Here is a 14,697-nt window from a genome sequence, read left to right as displayed (position 1 = left end):
TTTAATGAGGAATAGGCCCTGGCTGGTGTGGTTCAGTTGGTTGGAGCATCGTCCCATACTCCAAAAGGTGGCAGGTTCAAATCTCAGTTAGGTCACATATCCAGGTTTCAGTTAAATCCCTGGTTAGGGCATGTGTGGGAGGAACTGATAGATGTTTCTCCCTCATCTCTCTCTCTCTCTCTCTCTCTCTCTCTCTCTCTCTCTCTTTCTCTCTCTCTCTCTCTCTCTCTCTCTCTCTCTCTTTTCTCTCTCTCTCTCTCTCTCTCTCTCTCTCTCTCTCTCAAATAAAGTAAAATGAAGAAAGGAAAAAGAAAAAAGTTTGATGAGGAATGTGATGTTAGCATGGTTTGAGGGGGAAAAAGACTATTTTCCCAGAGGATACACCTGACAGATACTACCTTAATCAAGGAATCAAAGGGAACATCATTAGTAATGGGACAAATTGAAATCATGAGCCACTGACAGGATATAATAAGAAGAAAGCAGCATCACTTCTATGATATTCTTGCTACCAAAGTTGTATATCCTGAGTCTAATCACAAGAAAATGCCAGTAAATCCCAAATTAAGAGACAAGTTACAAAATAACCTGTCTTCTTCAAAAGTGTCAAGGTCATGAAAGTCAAGGAAAAACCAAGGACTTGTTTCAGGCTAAGGGAGACTAGAGCAACATAACTGAACACAGTATGTGATGCTAAGTGGATCTTGTTGCTACAAAACATTTTATTGAAACAGACAGAACTTGAGTAGAGTCTGAGGATTATATAGCAGTCATATATCAATGTTAATTTTCTAATTTTAATTGTGATTGTAGGAGAGAGTCCTTGTTTATAGGAAATAACACAAAAAACCATCTGGGAATGATGGAGCATCAGATCTGTACTTACTCGCAAATGGTTCAGAACAAGAAGTTCTTGATACGCTATTTAAGTTTTCTTGAACTTTTTGAATATTTCAAAAAATAAATAAAAGTACTTACGCTATTTAAGTATAAATGTGTTATAAATATAAGATTATATTACTTGAATCCAGAGAGCCTTTTAACATTTTTTTAACTTAATGAGTAACTACCCCCTCCTTCTTCTCTCCCCATCTAAGATTACTGCAATTCATTCACAAGACTGAAAAGAATCTCAACATTTAAATACCTAATCGCTTTATTTCATCTTTGGCACAAATGAACTGGATTTCCCCACATGTATGAGTCACCTGATAACAAATTTCCCAGCTTAAATAGGTTTAAAATTGCACTATTAGTACAACTGCATTGTGAACTGTGTCTCAGATTCGGGATTTATAGTAACAATGTGTTTTTAGCATTCATGTTCCTTCTCAACATATGCATTTTTCTTTCATGCTGTAAAGTTTTTCTGATGTTGAAAAGTTAGTATGCAGCTATGCCATAATAAAGCCCCTCCTCCTTCTCACTCCCAGAAAACCAGACAGCTTGATGTGTTTGTAGCTTTAATCTGAATTGTAAAACACTGCATTCTTTCAGTTTCCCCACAAAATGAAATGAAAGAAATATGCAATTGCTATTTTGGAGGCATAGGTCCAGATAAATAAAACATAGTCCGAACCTCCTCCTCACCACACCCTGGCCATTTCTGAGAGGAATACTGCCATCAGGGAGGAGAAATTCTTTTTTCCTTCAACATTGTCAGAATCTGTTCAATTTGGAGGCATATGCGCCATATTTTTGCCTTGGAGATAAAAGAGGAAAAAAAAAATCAGTCCTACCAAAATTTACTTTGTCTGGAAACGTTTAGGCAGATTCCCTAGATTAGTGTGTCTCAAAGGTGGAAGAAGTCGGGGTAGATTGGGTCCCCTCTCCCAGACTTTCAGCCAGGTTGTTAAAACTAGGGGTGGGACGTGCTGCTGGCATCTCATGGGTAGAGGCCAGGAATGCTGCTACACATCCTGCAATCCCAGGACAGTCCCACAGCAAGGAATTGTGAGTACCGGGATGGAAAAACCCTGCCCGAGATGAAAACATAGGAGAGAGAAATCGTGAGAAAAATATACACCAAGAAGCACAAACACAAAACAATAACAACTAATCATCAAACTATGACTTCCACATAGATTTATAAAGATACAAATGTTTAGGGATTAAATTCTTATGTTGTGGCCTTTTAGGATCTTACTGAGAGGCAGTTAAGGCCATTTTGAGTTTTCCCATGACCTCCTGAGGACAAAGATGGCTGAATCTCTCTCTTCCCTAGAGGAGCTAAGAGTTTTTGGTGGTGGAGATACCTTTAAATAGAGAATTATGATACAAAGGGCAAGAGCTAAAAGGGCAGGTAAAATATTTATCATGGATATTCTCTAAGCCAAGCACTTCTGCTTACTTGAGTAATTCTCATACCAGCTCTCTCCAGTGAATATTATTCCCATTTCACACAAAAAAAACCCACAAAAAAACAGTGTGATTAATTACAAGCACTAACAAATGTGTGTCAGGTACTGTTTGCAGTGTTTCTATACAGGGGTGGGCAAAAGTAGGTTTACAGATGTTATTCTTGTATATTAATTTTTATATGATTAATTATTATATGATTTATTTGTTATTATTTGTCTTCCTTTTCCATACAAACAGTTGTAACCCTGTATATTAAGTCATTTTATCCTCACGATCATCCTGTGGGGTGAGTACTAGTATCATCATCCCCATTTTACATATGTAGACACTGAGGCCCCCAAAGTTCAGTCCAAAGTCTCACAGCCAGGCTGTCTGGCTCTAGCATCTATGCTCTTCACAATCCACCTCAGTGCCTTTTAAGCCTCGCCTGAAGAAGGAAATGCTTTAAAGAGAAGGAAATCTTACCATTTGCACACACACCACGATAGACCTAGACCAAGCATGTCAAACACAAAGGCTAACACGGGCCAAATAGACGAGGCATGCGGCCCACGGGCCGTGAGTTTGACATGCTTGTCCTAGAGGGTATTATGCTAAATGAAATAAGTCAAAGACAAAATACCATATGATTTCACTTATATGTGGAATCTAAAGAACAAAATAAATGCACAAACAAGATAGAAACGATCTCATAGATACCGAGAACAGACTGATGGTTGCCAGAGGGGAGGGGGATTGGGAGGCTAAGTGAAAAAGGTGAAGAGATTAAGAAATACTCATGGACAATTACCAAATAGTCACAGGGATGTGCGGATAGCATAGGCAGTGTGGTCAGTAATACAGGTTTTCCGCTTCAAATTCACTCTTTTGCAAACCAAATTTGCTTTGCAAAAGGGTGAATTTGACTTGTAAAAGGGTGGCAGTGTAATAACTATGTATGTTTCCAGGTGGGTACTAGAAATATTGGGGGGAACCACCATGTAAAGTATATGATTATCTAACCACTATACTGTACATCTGAAACTAATGCGAAATAGTGTTAAATGTAAACCGTGTTTGAAAAATAAATTTAAAAAAATTTTAAGTAAATGGTTGATCTAGGTATAAAAGCCAGAGCATGTCTGAAAACAAATGCTCTCATTTGCTACGCCGCATTATGTATTCTCACCTGGACCAGGAAAGTGGCCACGGTGCTACCGGCTCACTGATGCCTGACTTTGGGGAATTAAAAAACAGAATTCACTCTGAAGGTAGCATCTGAACCCATATTGGAAGTCTAAGGAGAAAAGTCATGGAAAGGGACAGTGCAGGCAAGAAGAGAGCAGGACAAATTGGCTAGCCGTGTGTTGTGGCTGGAATGGAGTATAGGGCAGAGCCTGGAGAGGTAAGCAGGGGCCAGATCAGGAAGTGTGAGCTTTGTCCCATAGGCTAAAGGGAATTGTTAAAAGGCCATAGCAGGGCATGATCTGAATTGATATCATCATTTAGAATGGTTATTTGGGGGAGCTAGACAAATTTCTTCCATTCCTTTTTGTCCCCAGCCCCCCTCTTCTGCATTTCAATCCCTCTCTAACTGGTTTATGGTATGGGGGAAGAACAGGACTCCAGACTGCCTCTCCCCTAGCAATTCTCCCCAGCAACTCTCAACCGCACTCAAGACAGCTGACATACAGGAGTTGTTAATGACGGCAGGGCTGGTGAAAAGCAGGAAGCAATGTGATGCAAGCACAGCCAAAATTACACTCTCTAGATTGATGTGGTTGCATACATTCTGTGTGACAGTGGTCCTATTAGTAGTACTCATCCAGGGCTTTATAGGTTACCAAGCTTTTTCACAGCACTCTGTTGTTTGATCATCAAAACACACCAGGGAGGTAGGTATTATCCCATTTCACAGATGTGGAAGCTGAGGCTTACAGAGGAGTGTGTGAGTAAGTGGAAGCAATGAACGCAGAACTCCAGACTGCAAGTCTTAGCCTCCCTCCTTGGCTTCTTGCCTTTCCTGCCTCCCACCTTCACAAGGCTTCTTTACATGGGTTTTAATTTCCCCACTTGTGTGGGACAGCAAAAGACAGGAGGCTTGAGTCAGTTTTCCCTTCTCTTGCGGAGGGCTAGCCCACTTGGGCACCTATACTTGCTAATGCAGCCCTGTAAGAGTTCCCAAATGCAATAGCCCCCCCCCCCTTATATGTGGCTCCAGTTATCTGTGGTCAACAGCAGTCTAAAAATATTAAATGAAAAATTACAGAAATAAACAATTCATAAGTTTTAAATTTCACCAATTCTGCCTGCCGGTGTGGCTCAGTGGTTGAGCGTAGACCTTTGAACCAGGAGGTTATGGTTCGATTCCGGGTCAGGGCACATGCCCAGGTTTCGGGCTCGATCCCTAGTGGGGGGGGGGGGTGGCCAATCAATGGTTCTCTCTCATCATTGATGTTCTCTCTCTCTCTCTCTCTCTCTCTCTCTCTCTCTCTCTCTCTCTCTCCCCTCTCCCTTCCTCTCTGAAATCAATAAAAATATATATTAAAAAAATTAATTTCATGCAATTCTGAGTCATGTGATGAAATTTTCCCATGGCCTGCTCTGTCCCACCTTTGTCCCCAGAATCCACACTGTATGTATTCCCTCCTCATTAGTCACTTAGTAGCAGTCTTGATTATCAGATCAACTGTTATAGTATCACAGTGCTTGTGTTCAGTTACCTCTGCCAGCACTTTTGTCTGGAAAAAGCTGCCCCCAGTTTTTGCCCTGATGCCAGACAATTTAGTTCCTCCTTGTACGTCCCTGGATCCCCGGAGCTGGAGCTCAGAGGGAGTGAGTCCAAGTAAGTCCGTGTGCTGGCCCTTTAAGAGTAACTGCTTGGGACTCCAACAACCCTCCTTGTTACTCAGCCACAATCCCTGCGGGTTTTTATAGGCCGAAGTTACTTCTCTTCCCACCACTGGAACCTTGGGCTGGGGCGTCTGGTGTGGGGCTGGGGCCTCTTGCTCCTCACGGGAGACTTCTGCAGCCAAGATATCCCTCCTGATTAAAAAAAAACACATGCCCTGCTGGCGTGGCTCAGTGGTTGAGCATCAACCTATGGTTTGATTCCCAATCAGGGCACATGCCCGGGTTGCAGGCTCAGTCCCCAGTGTGGGGTGTGCAGGAGGCAGCCGATCAATGATTCTCTCTCATCATTGATGTTTCTCTCTCCCTTTCCCTTCTTCTCTGATATCAATAACATATATATATGTATGTATATGTATGTATGTGTGTGTGTGTGTGTGTGTGTGTGTGTGTGTGTGTATATATCACCACACGTGGGTGTTGGACCAGCCCATTTGGCACCTCCACACCTCCCACCAGTCTCAATGTGCTTTCTTTTTAATTTTCTAGTTGTAGGACTTTGGTTCAGCCAGATTTCGGGTGGTTCTGAATGATGGTTGTTCTGTGGTTTAGTTGTAATTTTGATGTGGTTGTGGGAGGAAGCGAGTAATGTGTTTACCTACACCGCCATCTTGACCAGAAGCTCCCTACACTGTTCCTTTTGTCAGAATCACATACCTCTACCTTTTTCTCTCAGCTGCTTCCTTCTTTTTCTTCAAGACTATGTTCTGAAGCGCAAGTTCTAATTTCTCCAGGAGGCTTTCCCTGACTTAAATATCCTTTCTTTGCTTCCACATCACCCCATAAAAAACCTTTGTCACAGCATTTAACTTCACTGTACTTAAATCATTTGTTTATTTGACCATCTCTTCCAGAATATGTTCTACTCTTTTGCAAACCGTCTTTTTATCCTAGTTCCTAGTAGAATTCCTGGCAAATAGTACTTAGGTAATAAAGTTCTATGAGCTAGAATTCTGTAAGAGTTTTTCTCTATTCCAGCCCATAGACTTCTTGCCAAAGAGAAGAGGTCCCCCTCATGGTAGCATGGTAGAAGGCTCAAGAAGTGGGCAGTGCCCGGAGGGTATGGTTCAGTGGTTGAGCATTGACCCATGAACCAGGAGGTTATGGTTGCAATCCTAGTCAGGACACATGCCCGGGTTTTGAGCTTGATCCCCAGTGAGGGGCGTGCAGGAGGCAGCCGATTGATGATTCTCTTTCATTATTGATGTTTCTCTCTCTCTCTCCTTCTCCCTGCCTTTCTGTGAAAGAATTTTTTTTTTAAATTAAAACATTAAAAAAAGCAACAGCGATGATGTCATAAACGGCTAGGCCTTTCATGCTAAGGGGTGCAGATTTTCACAGTTTAGCAATGGAGAGTCATTAATGAAACTTTTTTCCTATGAACTCAAGAAGAGCCTAGGCAGGAAAAAAAAGAAGTGTAGGTAACCAGTCTGGCCAGAACAGAAACAAAGATGATACACAAAAGACCTCCTAGTCTACCTTGAGTTCTAGACACCCTCCTCAGGGCCAGAGGCGCCTCAGAGTGTGAAGGTAGGTACCTGAGCCCACAGGTGTACCTAGCTGGAGTGAGCAATGAAGAACAAAGTAGGAAACATTTTCTGACAGGAAAAACTCAAATAGTGTAATTGCAGAGGCATGCACACAGGTAGGTACTGTATAAACAATTCCCTGGCGTGATGTGTCTCAAACATGAACATGCATCAGAATCACCTGCAGGGCTTGTCAACATGCCTACAGCCAAGTCCCATCCCCAGAGATTCTGATTTGGTAGGTGTGTGAGGTGTGGCCTGAAAATTGGTTTATCTAACAAGTTCCCAACAGGTCTTCTAGTCTTGGGGACAACACTTTGACGACCACCCTCCTAACACCCAGTCCACATTTTTTCTACTCAATAGATGAGCTTGCTAGTCCTTTACTGAGACAAGCAATGTTCCCCGTGATACAAAATTTGGCTCTCTCCTTGCTGACAACATTCTTTCTTCAACTGACTCCTTCTCCTCTTGACATTCTCAGATAGGGGGGAGGCGAGGAGAGGACAAAAACACTTTCCCTTGATGAAAGTATTCCTTAACCATCACTCTATATCTCTCTTTCACTTGCAAACTTTTAAAATTGTTTATATTGACTACTTTCATTTCCTCACCATTCATTCTCTTTAACATCCTGTAATCTTTCTTCTACCCTCGCCTACCGCTCGACTGTCCATAAAGATTATTTGAACTTTATGATCACCAGATCCAGGCGTTGTTTGTCAAACTTGTGTGACACAGATTTGACATTGTTGACCCAACTGTTCTCAATATTTGTAAGAAAAAGCTCCATGTTTAGAACATTTTTTATATGTCCCCATCCCTTCATTAACTCATTTTGCTTCTCCTTACTAATGCTATTTTCCCCTTATCATATTCTTGAGGAGTACTTACACAACAGAGATGAATACCTCCTGTTACTAGAACCCCATTTTGGTTCAGGCATCCAGATTAGGTAGGCCCCTTCCTATTTCCAGATGAATCATGATTGATTTAAGCCAACATATTACAGTAGTCCGCCCTTATCCCTTGGAGGGGGGGGGCGCAAGGGGGAAACGTTCCAAGACCTCCAGTGGATACCTGAAACCACAAATAGTACCAAACACTCTATATACTTTTTTTTCCCTATACATCCATACATATGATAAAGTTTAATATATGTTAGGCACAATAAAAGATTAACAACATCTAATAACAATAAAATAGGACAATTACAACAATATGCTGTGATAAGAGTTATGTGAATGTGGTCTTTCTCATGTGCAAAATATCTTATTGTACTGAACTCACTCTTCTTGTGATGATGTGAGATGACAAAATGCCTTATTAAGAGGAGAGCTTTCACCTTTTCCCTGAAAGAAGGCACTTTACAAATTCTCTTTGGCATATCTTAACTGCCAGCCTCACTGCTCTTGAGCTGTGGGGCCATTATTAAGTAAAACAAGGGTGACTTGAACATCAACACCATGATACTGCACAGTTGATCTGATAATTGAGAAGGCTACTAGGTGATTTAATGGACGGTGAAAGAATTCAATTGTAGATACACTGGACAAAGGGATGATTCACGTCCAAGGCAGAACAGAGAGAGATGGAGCGAGATTTCATCATGCTGCTCAGAATGGCACCTAATTTAAAACTTACGAGTTGTTTCTTTCTGGAATTTTCCATTTAATGTTTTCAGACCGAGGCTGATCACAGGTAGCTAAAAATGCCAATAAGGTGCGACTATCGAAACCCCTTTGCCCACTAAAAGTGGTTCAAGACAAGTCTATGGTTCTGTTCTGGCCAATGAGACAGAAAAGGAGAGGTTTGGTGTGAAGTGGGGGGGGGGGGGGCGGTTGTGGAGAGGGAGGGGGGGTGTCCTAGGAATTCTTCTTCTCCTTTCAATAAAAAGAACCACAGGGAGAGATTACTTTTCCTGCTTTGAATGCAGTTTATATGAGGATGTGATGCTGGAAGCAAGCTTGGAGCTGTGACAATGATTATCTTACTATGAAGGGCGGCATCCGAGGCCAAAGCCGACCCATGGAAGGTGTCAAAGCAGAAAGTTGGAAAGCACCTAGGCTATCAACAGCATCGTTTTGTAACTGAATTAACCAACCTCAGAATCATCTATCTTCAGACTTGCTGCTATGTGAAACAATAAACCCCTATTAGCCCAAGCTAGGGCTTATAAAACGTGGATGGGTATATGAGTCACCCGAGGGTCTTGTTAAAGTGCACTGTTCCCACTCAGGAGGCCTGGGATGGAACCTAGACTCTGCATTTCTATCACATTCCCAAGCCAAGCCCCTGTTGTTGATCCAAGGACCACACTTTGTTTTTGTTGTGTGTGTTTTTTCTTTATTGATTAAGGTATTACATATGTGTCCTTATGCCCCCCCCCATTGTTCCCCACCCCCCACTCATGCCCTCACACCCCTGGTGTCTGTGTCCATTGGTTAGGCTTATATGCATGCATACAAGTCCTTTGGTTGATCTCTCCCCCTTACCCCACCCTCCCCTACCTTCCCTCTGAGGTTTGACGGTCTGATCGATGCTTCTCTGTCTCTGGATCTGTTTTTGTTCATCAGTTTATGTTGTTCATTATATTCCACAAATGAGTGAGATCATGTGATATTTATCTTTCTCTGACTGGCTTATTTCGCTTAGCATAATGCTCTCCAGGTCCATCCATGCTGTTGCGAATGATAAGAGTTCCTTCTTTTTTACAGCAGAGTAGTATTCCATTGTGTAAATGTACCACAGTTTTCTAATCCACTCATCTGCTGATGGACACTTAGGCTGTTGCCAAATCTTAGCTATTATAAATTGTGCTGCTATGAACATAGGGGTGCATATATCCTTTCTGATTGGTGTTTCTAGTTTCTTGGGATATATTCCTAGAAGTGGGATCACTGGGCAAGGACCACACTTTGAGTAGCAAGGACCTAAGCTCATTTAGTCAGGCATTCTGTTACTTGCAGTCTAATGCATCCTGACTGAACACACACCCCTAGCATCTACATACTACTTGGAGTAACTGCTTGCAAATGCAATTGAAGTGCTTCTCACAGACTCATTACGAACAAAACAAAACAAAAAAGCTTAAAGCCCAATATTAAAGAAAAAAATAATATTTTGAAGGCCATGATACCTAGGATATTTTGTACCCTGGGTATATATTAGCTAGCGATAAGTGATTGCTGTTATTGTTGCATTTGGGGTGGCCATGAAGGAGGTTGGGGGACAATTTTTTTCTTTTTGTTTAGGGTGACTCCTAAAAAAATGTCTCTTCCTGTTTTCATATAGTGAAACCTAATTTCTCCTTGATTCCCCCACCCACCACCACCTCAAGTGGAATTAAAAATAGCATGGAGCTATTTATTTCGTGCCAATTTCCCTTAGGATGTCTGCAGATGTTAACAGATACTTCAAAGTCAATAAAGGAACCTCAGGTTTTCACATTGGAGTGGGTGGAGAATGGAAGGTCCTTGATCCCTATTAATTCACTTGGTTGGGTATTGTTTTCACTGCTAAGAAAAGTCTTCCTAACGAGAATATAAATATTTTTATTTTAACACAGTTTTAATCTACATTAAATTCATAGGCATTAACTCTTTCACTACCAAAATGCATACTTCTCAGAATTCAGACACACAGGCCACACACAGGCCACACACAGGCCACATAGCAGGACATATTTGATGTTGGAATGAATTGAACTGGCCTGGAAAAGAAAAATTACACCTATTTACAACTGCAGAGAGGATGTCAGGTCATCGGAATGCATGCTATAGCCATTCTTGATGATTGCTATGAAAGCAGGAAATTCATTTATTGATTCATGAATAGTACTAACTGAGCACCTCTTAATAAGAGTAAATACTAAAAAATAAAGCTCAAAATCTGTTACATTTAAGAGAAGTGTAGTATTGTTGAAAACATTATAAACATATGCATAGGAAAAACTAGTTAATAGTGGACAATAACCCCACAAAAGATTTTTGAGACACACAGTGCCAACTGAGGGGTGGGGACAGTAAGTGCTAGGAGTTCATAGGCATTAACTCCCTCATCGGTTTGATTTCATGAATCAAGGAAGATTCCCTCATAGGAATGATCAGATGATCACAATATGAAAAGGGGGAAATAGAGGGGAGAATGATACTCCACTCAAGGAAGACCTAAGAGCAAACCATATCCAGGGACCAGTGAATAGGCTAATCTGACTGGAGCAGAGATTTCAGATGGTGAAAAGTAAGTCTTATTTAGTAATGTTACAAAATATCTAAGATTTCATTAACAAGTCCCCTGGGAGAAATCGAGGTTGGAAGGTTAGTTTGATTGATGAGCATCTAGTAAAGTTGAAAATGCACACACACACACACACACACACACACACACACACACACACCACAAGCATCTTTCAAGAAACAGAATGTTACTCTCACCCTGTGTCATTGAGGACAGTTTATTAAAAGGACTATTTTTAAAAACATGGGTAGGGTTCATGGAAAATTGAAAAAGCCATGAGGGTAGTCATGGCAGGGGAACTTGACGAAATTCGTCGCTACCCCTGAAAGGATTCAAATAGTGGTCACCAGATCCACAGACCCAAGGAGCAGCAGCCTTAGGGGGAGAGAGGAATGCAGCCAGCCCTCTGAGACCCAGCAGGATATGAGCCAAGAGCATACATGTCCTAATCTCAGTCTCCACTCCCCACTCCACTCCCCACTCCCCCTTTCCTCCCACTGGCTTAATCCAACAAGAAGCCAGAGGGCAAGGAAATGCATTGATGCAGCCAATATAGGTTAGCTTCCCCACCAGAGCAGAATGGAGGAGAGAGTGGATCTTAGGGGCCAATGAAAAACATCTGGCAGATCACATGACCCACACGTCTACTTTCAGGTTTACACCCCAAAGAAACTCTTCCACACGTGTACAAAAGCACAAGCACAAATATTGTCTTGCTGTGTTGTTAGTAGTAACTGTAAGTTGGTGGGAAACCTGAAAGATCATCAATAAGGGGCTAAACTGAAGTATACTCATTTTTTGGAACACAATACAGCCATTAAAATGACTGAACTGGATATATATAAGCATATGTGTGTGTGTGTTTGCATGTGTGTGCGTTACAGAGAGATACGTGCAGTACCTATCTAATAAAAGGGTAATATGCAAATTGACCATCACTCCAACACAAGATGGCTGCCCCCATGTGGTCAAAGATGACTGCCCCCATGTGGACACAAGATGGCTGCCACAAGATGGCCTGCAGGGGAGGGCAGTTGTGGGTGATCAGGCAAATAGGGGAGGGCAGTTGGGAGGGACCAGGCCTGCAGAGGAGGGCAGTTGGGGGGACCAGGCCTGCAGGAGAGGGCAGTTGGGAAGGACCAGACCTGCTGTGGAGGACAGTTGGGGGGGGGACCAGGCCTGCAGAGGAGGGCAGTTGGGGGGACCAGACCTGCAGGGGTGAGCAGTTGGGGGGGACCAGGTTTGCAGGGGAGGGCAGTTAGGGGCAATCGGGCCAACAGGGGAGCAGTTAGGCATCGATCAGATTGGCAGGCAGAAGCAGTTTGGGGCAATCCGGCAGGCGAGAGGTTGGGAGCCAGCAGTCCTGGATTGTGAGAGGGATGTCCGACTGCCTGTTTAGGCCCCATCCCAGGATCGGGCCTAAAGGGGCAGTCGGGCATTCCTCGAGGGGTCCCAGATTGGAACTGGTGCAGGCTGGGCTGAGGGACACACACACACACACACACACACACACACACACACACACACCGTGCACAAATTTCGTGCACTGGGCCTCTAGTAATAGATAACTGTATAAAAAGACTTACACAGGAAAAGCAATTGTTGTTTGCACATACCTGTATGTAGTAGATTTATAGAAACATGAGTAGAATACATGAAGTCAAAGAGATAAAAATGATGACAGTAGTTTCCTCTGGTAAAGGAGGAAAACGGAATGATATTGTGGAAGATGGGAAAAGGAGCCTTCAACTGTATTCTTTATTTTCAAAAGATCTGAAGCAAATATGACAAGGCTAGTGATAACTGCTATGAATGGGGAGGCAGAGGAAGGAGATAGAGAGTGATGGTAGATAATATTTAAAATTTAGATAGAGTGATTGCAAAAGGTCCTTTTGGGGAGGTAACATTAGAGCAGAGGCAAATGAAGGGAAGGTAAAGCATTGAATACCTGGGGAACTAGGACTCCAGGTCGAGGGAACAGCCAGTGCAAACACTGAGGGCAGCAAGTTAGGCCATTCAAGTGCCAGGCCAGTGTGGACGAAGGACAGTGAGGGAGGGAGACAGGAGCGAGCTCAGGGGGTTAGGCAGAGACCAGGCCTGGCCGGGCTTGCAGGCCACAGTAAAGACAGTGGTAAGATTCATGGGGAACAGGAAGAAGAAAAAAAGGGAGGTACCTGAGAAAGGATAGCAAGGACTTCATGAGTGACTGATGATGGGGGCTGGAACGACGGAGAGAAAGAGAATGTCAAGTATCCAGTTCATTATGATCGGAAGAATGTGATGGTGATTTCCACTGGTGGAACCAGGGCATTGTGGAAACTGAAAAAATAAAAATGCGGTTTGGTGAAAGAAATCTAATAAGGTTAAGGGAAAATATCAGGACACTGTCAGTTATTTTTAGGTTTATGTGAATTTTACAACTTCTTTCCCAGAAGTTCCCAGAAAATGTCTTTTTCGTGTCTTTTTCCTATCTCATGGGCCTATATTAATTCATGGTCCTGGGTCAAACACTGAATCGATCTAGGTGTGGTAGAGATGGGAGTTTTTCCTCAGTTTCTACACTTTCCTTTTCCTTTTAGCTCAAGAAGTGCCACTTTCCCCCAGTTTTAGCTGAGAACACGGCCACTCACTAGTTTCTAAGTCCTGTGCAGGTCAGTGGGCGGGGAGGGGAAAGTGGTGTGTGAAACTTCTCCATCAGCTTCTCAGAGACAAATGAAATCTCTCTTCGCAGTTCCTGCAGCCTGGAATGTGGACGTGGAGCTGAGCCAGACTCAACACGGTGAGGACTGTGCCTCAGGAGATGGCGGCGCAGTGACGTGAAAGTGATCGGTGTTCGCTAATGCAAGTAGAACAAAGTTCCCAGCAGGCCCTGGATCCCTGAGCACTGACTGACTCTCATGAGAGTTAGAGGTGAACTTCCATCTTATTTAAAGCACTATTTGGGGGTTTCTTTGTTACCACTGCTTGGCCTCTACCCAAATTAATACGATAGAAGAATGGGATGAACTGATTGGTTTAATCCAATCAGGGCCCACCTCCAGGTACAAGGGCATGTACCTTGGTTCCGGGCTAAATCCCCAGGAGGGGGCGTGCAGGAGGCAACTGATCAATGTTTCTCTCTCATGGATGTTTCTAATTCTCTATCCCTCTCCCTTCCTCTCTGTAAAAATCAATAAAATAAATATGTTAAAAACAATTAAAGGTGCTTTTCCTTGAAGAAAGCAGAGATTGTCCACTAAACCCTGGAACAGGATCCCTTGTTCTTTCTTCCTCCAAACTGCATTTTTATTTATTTTTTGTTTCCAAAATGCCCTGTTTCCATCAGGGGAAATCACATTCTTCCAATCATAATGAACTGAATACTTGACATTCTCTTTCTCTCCTTCATCTTTTCAGCCTCCATAACTAGTCTCTCATAAAGTCTGTGCTACCCTTTCTTAGGTAGCTCCTATACTGGTTCCAGGTTCCCCAAGAACCGTGGTCGGCAAACTGCGGCTCGGGAGCCACATGCAGCTCTTTGGCCCCTTGAGTGTGGCTCTTCCACAAAATACCACGGCCTGGGCGAGTCTATTTTGAAGAAGTGGCGTTAGAAGAAGTTTAAGTTTAAAAAATTTGGCTCTCAAAAGAAATTTCAAATGTTGTACTGTTGATATTTGGCTCTGTTGACTAATGAGTTTGC

Source organism: Eptesicus fuscus, chromosome 7 (genome assembly GCF_027574615.1).
Source record: "Eptesicus fuscus isolate TK198812 chromosome 7, DD_ASM_mEF_20220401, whole genome shotgun sequence".
NCBI lineage: Eukaryota > Metazoa > Chordata > Mammalia > Chiroptera > Vespertilionidae > Eptesicus > Eptesicus fuscus.
The sequence above is the reverse complement of the archived record's forward strand: the minus strand, read 5'-3'. Positions refer to the sequence as shown.